The sequence below is a fragment of the Aythya marila genome (assembly GCF_965140915.1).
Source record: "Aythya marila genome assembly, chromosome: 3".
Taxonomy (NCBI): domain Eukaryota; kingdom Metazoa; phylum Chordata; class Aves; order Anseriformes; family Anatidae; genus Aythya; species Aythya marila.
In genome coordinates, this window is record NC_139044.1 from 57,423,417 (window position 1) to 57,432,704 (window position 9,288).

A 9,288-nucleotide genomic window follows, 5' to 3' on the forward strand; every position below is an offset into this window, starting at 1 on the left:
TACATGTAAGAAAGAGAAAAATGTATTTAGCTATTTTTTTCACATAATTGCTCTGTAAATCAGAATTTATTATTATTTTTAAATCTTTGTGTAGAATTCTCTCACAGGTTACTCAATTGACCGTAACCATAACCACTGTGTATTTTGGGAGTTATCACTATCAAAGGTATATATTAAAGGAATGACTGGAATTATGCGACCACCTAATTAAACAATGACATAACATATCCACAACTAAATAATATAAAGTGCCTATAAAATCACGTCTCAATGGAAAACCTTCACTAAGTTTCCTTCAGCCTAGACCTGTTGGATACATTGGTTTGTAATTCTTGAATTGACAAATTGACAGTCTCCATTTATCATCTGTTTCAATGCTTAATTGATAAGATTCATTCTCCACTCACAGTAGCATCCAGATTTAAATATTTTCCCTGTACAACATCAAGTTTCCTATGCCTGGATATGTAAGAAATTTACATGATACTTTATCCTTCAGAACTGTCCAAAATGAAGGAGCGATTACTGTGCCTAACATACCTCTTGTGTTTGACATCACTTTATTGTTTTTCCCTTTAATCTCTTTTTAAAAAAGGAGTTTAAGCTTTCCTGTACCCCTGTGTTAGTTCTCCAATTATATATGCATTGCTTACTCTGTAAAGAAACACTATATTTTTAAATATGTAAACTGGTGCCACAGCACATACTCAGGTGCCTATTACCTTCAGAGGCCCGTGGAAACAAAACTCACCAGTTTAGGTAAATGGTGGAGATGTAATATTGGACTCCATTTGTTCCAATTCTATTGGCCTATATTAGTTATTCTTGTACACTCAGAAGCCTGTTAACATGTTGCTTTCCCCTTAATTTGCTATGCATGACTGTCTGTGATGTTAGTCCATATTTGTTTCTTATTTCACTGGCTGGGGAAACAAAATGGCAAAAGAAACTTCCTTCACCTTTCAGTCAAGAGATCAGTGATATCACCATTTCTATGTATTGAATTCTTAGCATTGACTATACTTTTCAGGACATATCACTATATCACTTACTTGTTGTTTTACCAGACTAAGCAGAACGTATACACTGATTTGTTGTCTGAATACAAAACCCTTAATTGTAATCCTTCCACAGTGGCTGAGGTAGTATGAGTGTTGCAGGTGTATATGCAGTCCTCATTCATGATGCCATAAAAATTTCAGTCTTATTTAAAGAGTAGTTTGGACATCTGAAGGAAAACACATGCAACATCCTCTATATGAATAAAAACAAGGATAATTAAGAAATGTCCTTCAGGGGAAAGCAAGTGCTCATACAGCCCAGTGTTCTGACTTCATTAGTGGACACACAAAGAGAGCACACAAGCTTGACAACTCTTAGCAGTTTGTTCCCTTTGTACACGTCCTCAGTATACAGAATTATTTTATTAAGATTGTCAATGGATACATCCATGCCCAGCATTAAAAGAAATAAAGGACTTATTTGTGAGCATTGCCCATGTATTTAACCCCTTTGTGAACCTGCTAATACTGGCTGCCTCCACCCTCTCCAATGACCCACAGTCCCGGAATTTCACTGTGTAAAGAACTTTCTTTCACTTGTTTTAAGCCAAACCCAATCTGGTTTCAAGTTCTCACAGGTCTAATACTGCAGGTTTTTGTGAATAACTGCTGTGTATTCAGTTTATCTAATTACATGTTTTCATGAACCTCACTCATATTCTCCCATAGCTTACTCTGCTTCAAAATGATGTCTCCCAACCTTTTAATGTCTCTGCACAAAGCAACTGCTCCATCATTTTGAATATTTTATTTGTTTTTCTTCATACTTCTTTCAATTCTGTTACACATTTCCTGAGATGTCTAGACCAAACTGTACATGAAACTCAGGATATGGGTATACCGATAATTAGAGTGATGCCCTGTTGTCCTCTCAAATCAGGTGCTCTCTGTTCCTAAGGAAAATCTCAGCCACTAACTTTTCTAAATATGTCCAACATTTTGGTGGCTTTTGTCTACCATCTGAAATCAAGACATTGACTTTGGAGAAATGTCAGAAGTCCCTTTCTGAATTGTTAGTGTTAGTTATGAATTCTGCCTCATGACAGCATGGCTTACAATATTTTTGCCTAGATGCATTGCTTCACACCAAACTTCATCTGCTGACTTTTGGTCTGCTCAGCTTTATGATGTGCTTTTTGAGGTCCTTGCCGTTGAACAAAATAACATTGATAGTGAACAGAGAGCTTGCTGTTATCTACAAACTTGTTCTTGTGTTCATTGTTCATTGCCCTCTTTAGACCACTGATGAAGATGCCAACTAAAAATGGTCCCTGTAAGAATCACCATACTGACATGTTGCCATTATTATGGCCTATCCATCAACTCTTCTGCTTTAAAAAGTTTTATTCAATTTCTTGAAAAATAACAATTAATAATTTGAAAGTAACAATTTCTTTAAAATACCTTTGGTGTGAAACCTGATCCAAGACATTTTAAAAAGCCAAGTGTGCTATATGTATTTGATCCCATTTGTCCATATTATTACTGACAACACCACTGAACTACAGAAGCCACATAGACTTCTTCCAAACATTCTGTTTACCCATACACATATACAACAGCACACCAGGAAGGAAAGTCTTACTCACCAGTCTGTAGTCCCCTGTAGTCCAACTTCAAGCCCTTCTAGCAGACTGCAGCTACAACAGCTGTCCTAGACCTCTAAATCATTTGTAACGTCATTTTACACCCCCTAGCCAAAAATTTGGAAGTTTCATATTCAGAACTCTTTATTGTATGCTATCTGGTCCTGCTGACCTGTCTAACCTGCCTGGATGGTCTAATACTTTTGATGTATTTGCTTCAAACTGATCTATATCTTCTATCGTATTTGCAACAGAAATGCATCTGGTGTGGAGTCTTAATGTTAAATACCAATACAAAGAGTTTCACTGAGTTTCTCTGCTATGTCCTTATCATCCCTTCATGCTCTTTCTACATTATTGCCATCAAACAACAAAAATAATGTCACAGGCAATCCTTACTTCTTGAATTAAGAAAGGAACAATGTCTTGTTTATGAATATATATATATTATTGTTATTGTTATTATTATTATTATCTTTTATTTTGTGAACAAAACCCTAACATATAAGAATGGGATGATCTTAGTCCTAAACACAAGTGTGATATTCTAAGGCATGTCCATAGCTAGCTGTTAAGTATTGTTTTCACAGTCTACATAACCTATGAAAATTTAAATATATTTGCATCCTTCAGAAAATCATGAGGCAGCAGTTGAGATCACAAACTACAGAAAAAAGTTTACTTATATAGGAGCTTTACCTAATAGAATCAAAGGGCAAAGGTGTAATGGAATGATGCCATACCAGTTCAACAAAGACTACATCAGTTTCATTCAATTCTTAAGGACTTTAGAGAAATGAAGTCCTTACTTTTGCAAAGTAAGCTTTCCAAAAAGATCAACAACAGTCATTATGATGCTAGAGTTTGTGTGTCCCTACTTGTATTCTATTTCTATGAAGCAAAGATTTTTCAATTTCTATACTTTATATCAGCTTTCAGGAAAACAATGGTATATATAGAAATGTAAATCAAAAACACTCACTACCCAAAGGATGGAGAGATTATCAATTGCTCTTTGTAATTAAAGTGATAAGAGAAAATCTATGCTATTTTACTAGAACGACTTAAGCTATGAAAAGAAGATTTAGATCTTACATAATGCTTTAGAGTTTAAAACATCAACAAGCACAAAGCTATAACAACACTGAATGATATCTAAACCTGTACAGGGAATCATATAAGTTTATATGTCTCCTATTTAAACTACAGACTATATTTTAAAGACATAAGAATGTTTGGGGAGTGAGGAGAGCATCACAAATTCTTTACCTCAAAGAATGTTTGACTTAGAATTTGGGAGCCCTAACTCCCACAGCTGTGCTCTGATCATAGCAATCTTCTAAGCTGAGCTCAAGAATCTGCAGGTCTGTGTTATTTAATTCAAGGAAGAAAAGATTTCTATACTGGAATGACCATTTTTTAGTATAACAAACAGAATATATTATTTATTTATTTATTATGAAAGGCAGGTCAGTCATTAGACATCTATCCAGATATTTTTTTTTTTAAATAGAAATACAAATTAAATGCCCAAATGTACAGGAAGAAAGATTCATGGCCTCATGACACCAGTGAGACTTAGACCAACCCCCAGAATCTTGTCATAGAAAGAAAAAAGTTACACCTTTCCTAACATTTTTTTTTAAAGTTTGTTCTTAAAAGATATACAGAGATCTTCTGTTAGTGCACTAGTATTACTTAATGGTAGTGCACTAAAAAAAAATCTTAGCCATCATCACTCCTTAACTGAAAAGGCAGAAATCACACTAACTTTATAACAGTCCATTAATTCACAACTGCACAAATAACTAGGTGGGAAGGAATACTGAGGTAATATTTTGTATAGCTCTATTAAACTCCCTTCTTGAAACTCAGTTTAACTCTTTGCTGGAGCAGAGATCATGCTTGTCTTTTCTGAATCATTGAGCATAATTAAGCTTTGTACAGCAAGTGAAACCCTGAAATCATATACTAACTACATTTCACACTCCAAAGTGCAATTTCTTTATAAAAAATAAAGTCATTAAAATATTCTAAATAATGCTTAGAATATTGACAGAGAGCTTGAACAAGAATATTAAATACTAAATATACTGGTGAGTCTTCCTCAGCTTTCACGTTGTTATGTATACATTTCCATGTGAGGTTTTTACATAACATCTTCACATTTAGTCTGTGGTGAATACATCAATACATTCTCCTTTGAAATCTATTTAAAACAGTTTCACATTCTTTGTCGTAAACCTAGAGTCTTTAAAGATTTAAGAAAACTGTATTGTCAGTTATTTCAGAAGAGTTAGATATGATCTCTACAAAAAAAGCAAACTTGAGATCTTTGCCCCTAGCAGTCTTTCAATACATGTCCCATCCCAGTAGAGTATAGATTAATTATTAGCCAGATATGAATACCATTGCCTTTATTCAAATTAGTACAGACATAGTTTCAACATATAAAATATCCATCCCTGGAGTTCTGTAACACTATCACTCTTTATGTCATTTTTCCCTACTAGCTTATTTAAATCAAAAAAGACCATGAGATTACCTCAGTGACTTCTGAGTCCTTAAGCTGTCCATTTCTAAGACAAAATGACAGCTTGAAGTTAATTAGTAGGTTTGTTAAGCTCTTTAACCTCTGGAAACACTGAATGTTTCCCTCCAATCTGTCATCTGAGCCCATAAAATATACTGAGAAAAGTTTCCCTAACAAACAAAGTTGAACACAAAAAAGTGGGGAACAAGTGTGGAAGAACTCATAAATAAATGCAATTCAGCTCCTGTTCTTGTGATATTTAGCCAGATTCCTTCAACCTCAGCTCCAACATTTGAACTAGTCTCACCTTAACCTCTTTCCACTTCATTTAACAGATTACTAGAAAAGCAATCGTAGAACTGTCAATACTCTGTTCATGAACTACAGCAATAAAACATGCAGTTCTATATGAAGTGAAATATATCATGTATCACACAAACCAAACATGATGGGAAGTGGTAGAAAGAGAGGAACCCTACATAGAATCATAGAATAATTCAGGTTGGGAAAGACCTCTAAGATCATCTAGTCCAACCTTTAACCTAGTACTAAATTCAACCACTATACCACACTACTAATCACAGAATCATAGAATGGCTTGGGTTGACCTTAGAGGTCATCCAGTTCCACCCCCCCTGCCATAGGCATGGATACCACCCAGAAGATCAAGTTGGCCAAGGCCCCTTCCAGCCTCGCTTTGAACACCTCCAGGGATGGGGTAACAACAATTTCTCTGGGAAACCTGCTCCAGTGATTCACTACCCTTCTATAGTGAAGAAATTCCTCCTAATGTTTAATCTAAACTTAATCTAAAGAGTCCTTCTCCATCTTTTTTATAAGATCCCTTTAAGTACTGAAAGGCTACAGTGAGGTCTCCCTAGAGCCTTCTCTTCTTCAGACTGAACATCCCCAGCTCTCTCAGCCTTTCTTCATAGGAGAGGTGCTCCAGCCCTCTGATCATCTTTGCAGCCCTCCTCTGGACTCTCTCTAACAGGTCCATAGACTTATTGTGCTGGGGGCCCCAAACTTGGACACAGTACTCCAGGTGGTGCTTCATGAGGGCAGAGTAGAGAGGGACAATCACCTCTCTCAACATGTTGGTCATTCTTCTTTTAGTGCAACTCAGGATGCAGTTGGCCTTCTGGGCTGCAAGCACACACTGCTGCCTCATGTTGAGCCTTTTGTCTATCAGAACCCCCAAGTCTATCTGCAGGGCTGCTCTCAATGAGTTCTTCTCCCAGACTATACTCCTGTCTGAGGTTGTCCTGACCCAGGTGCAGCACCTTGCACTTGGACTTGCTGATCCTCATGAGGTTGACATGGTCACACTTCTCCAGCCTGTCTAGGTCCCTTAGAATGTTATTTCTTCCTTCTTTGGTATTAACTGCACTACTCGGCTTGGTGTTGTCTATAATCTTGCTGAGGGTGCACTCAATCCCATCATTTACTAAATTTTAAAACTACACATTTCTTGAAGACTTCCATGGATGGTGACTCATCCACTCCCCTTGGCAACATATTCCAACACTGCACAACTGTTTCAGTAAAGAAATTTCTCCTAATATCCATTCCATTTCTTCCCTAGCTCAACTCGAGGCCATTTCCCCTTGTCTTATCACTTGGTGATTGAGAAAAATACTCAGTAATGCAGTAAATCTAAGTGCTCCCCCAGAGGAATCCAGCTACCACCACAGATGCTGGGCCAAAAAATGACCACAGAATTCTAAATCTCAGATGTTCTACATGGATGATTGCATTCACTGGACTGATTTAAATTTAAATTAAATTAGATTAGATTTTAGCTTTAAATTTCAGTGTTTATAATTACCTACATTTCCATTATAAACTTCTACTGAACAAAGCTTCCTCTTTCAGTTACAAATTGAAGACCTTGCTTGTGCTAGACTCTTTGCGCATTTCATCAAGGAATATAAGTTTATTAAATCTCAAAGGGGTTTAGATAGTACAGAAGGAGTTTATTTCTAGGCATGGTTTGCATTATAACTACCTACAGTTCTTTTTAGTTTGGGAGAATTTTATTTGTGAAGAAAAGAAAAGAATATACTTATCTTTAATATATGATCATTAAATAAACATCTTTTGTGCAAAAGATTTGTTATATTAAAGAGTATTAAAAATATATCACTCTCCTCTTTATTTTGAAAGGCTGCATGCAAGTGGGGAAATAGTGTAATGCTAGTGTAAAAAGGTATAAAATAATAAGAAAAGCTTCTCACTCTCTTCAAAGAAATCTCCATTATTTGATTTGTTATCCTGCCAGTTCTCACTGACAGATGAATTGCTTCTGATTCCTAGTTTACTTTGGGTAAATTTTACTTTAAGTTGTCTACCATAGATATGTAACTCCATCTAGCTTTCCATGAGACCAGGGTATCAACTTCTTTTTCCAATGTTAGTTCCTCAGGAAGCCCCAAATCTCCAATTTGTCCAAAGGTGTCCACATTTTTAATGGAGGAAATGTAACTGAGCTTCTCCAACTGCTAATAACAAGCTGCATGAAACAGATTTGTTAACCCGCAAATCTACATGTATGTTTCACGAAGTACTGTAGAAGTTGGCTTTCAGTTCAACAATGCTTAAATGTTTCAACAACAACAATCACAAAATATTAAGAAAAAGAAGTCATAGAGATGATGTGTGAAATAGGTGATGGAGGTTTTAGACTATTAACTCAAAGCAAACACTAATTAACAGTACTCCCCAATTACCTTCTTTCATGCCCTGCCCCACCCATTCTTGACCAGTCTAATTCTTCCCAATCAGAAATGGGAAACCAATAATCTCCTAGAATAGTTTGTTATGTCAGTGAAGACAGGCATGGAGAGACTTCTGTATAAACAGTTGCTCTCAAAATAACAAAAAACTAAGGCAACTGCACAAAGAAGCAACCTAAGAAAAGTAAGTAGCAGTGTCATTAGTTCCAAAGTGAAAGAATAGAAAGGATCAGTCCAAGTCCCTCCCACCAAAACTGGCAACAGACTGTTATGCATTCTTTTTTCTTTAAAAAAAAAATAAAAATAAAAAGGTGTTTCTATGACTGTTGATCACTATCACTATCAACTGATCATTTGTCCTACATGAATATTACCACAGAAGCATAGAATCATTCATGTTGGAGAAGCCCTATAAGATCATCTAGTCCAACTTTTAACCTAATACTGACAAGTCTACCACGAAACCATGCTACTAAGTTTAAACCATGCTACTAAGTTATTGCAATTATTGAAAAACATTACTCTAGGTCCAGTGCTGAGAAATTTCTGATGAGTCAGGTTTCATTTGTGTTCAAACGAATGCAAAAGAATGTGTTAATTGTTATATGCTTTTCTGAATCTCACATAAGCTACTGTTACTCTTTAACAACAATAGCAAAAAAAATAGGCTTCCGAAAAAGTGAAGTGAGTTATATGAAGTTTGTTGCACATAGTTCTCACAGTTTTGTTAAAGTAGAACAAGAAAACTTTGCTTTATACCCTGTTTCTGTGTAAAATTAATTTTCATCCACAGTTTCTCCCTTCTCACCAGTTTTGTTCCATGGAAGCCATGCGCTCTACTGGTTTCAGTAGAACAACACTGAATTACTCAGGCTGAGTCAGGTTTTGCAGGAGCTCTGTAAATCTCAGGTGTTCTCTTGAAACAGCTGCCTACAGGTAGTAAAATGCTACCATCCACTGCAAACAATTTTGCTGCATGGGCATGAAGATGCTACAGTAATGGATGAAGCAAACCAAATGAACTTGTGAAGTTCCTGGGACCACACATCAGATTTGATCAGGTCATGAAGCAGACATCAGATGGCAAAAATTTTGTCATCAGTAATACAGAAAAAAAAAAAAAAAAAAAAGGGGGGGGGGGGTGATATGTGTCCTAGAGATGAACAGCTCTATATCTCATTAAACATCCTCTGAGTCATGCTTGTCACCACTAGCTTAAAGTTTTAATTTCCTTGCTTTCACTGGTTGTCAAGGCTATTTGATATATCTCTTTGTGTTTAATCAGTGGTACCAATGCTTTCGATGAGGTTATGTTGCTAACCTGGAGCTCCAAGGAGCCACAAACACAGAATTGTTTATACAGGAACAAATTA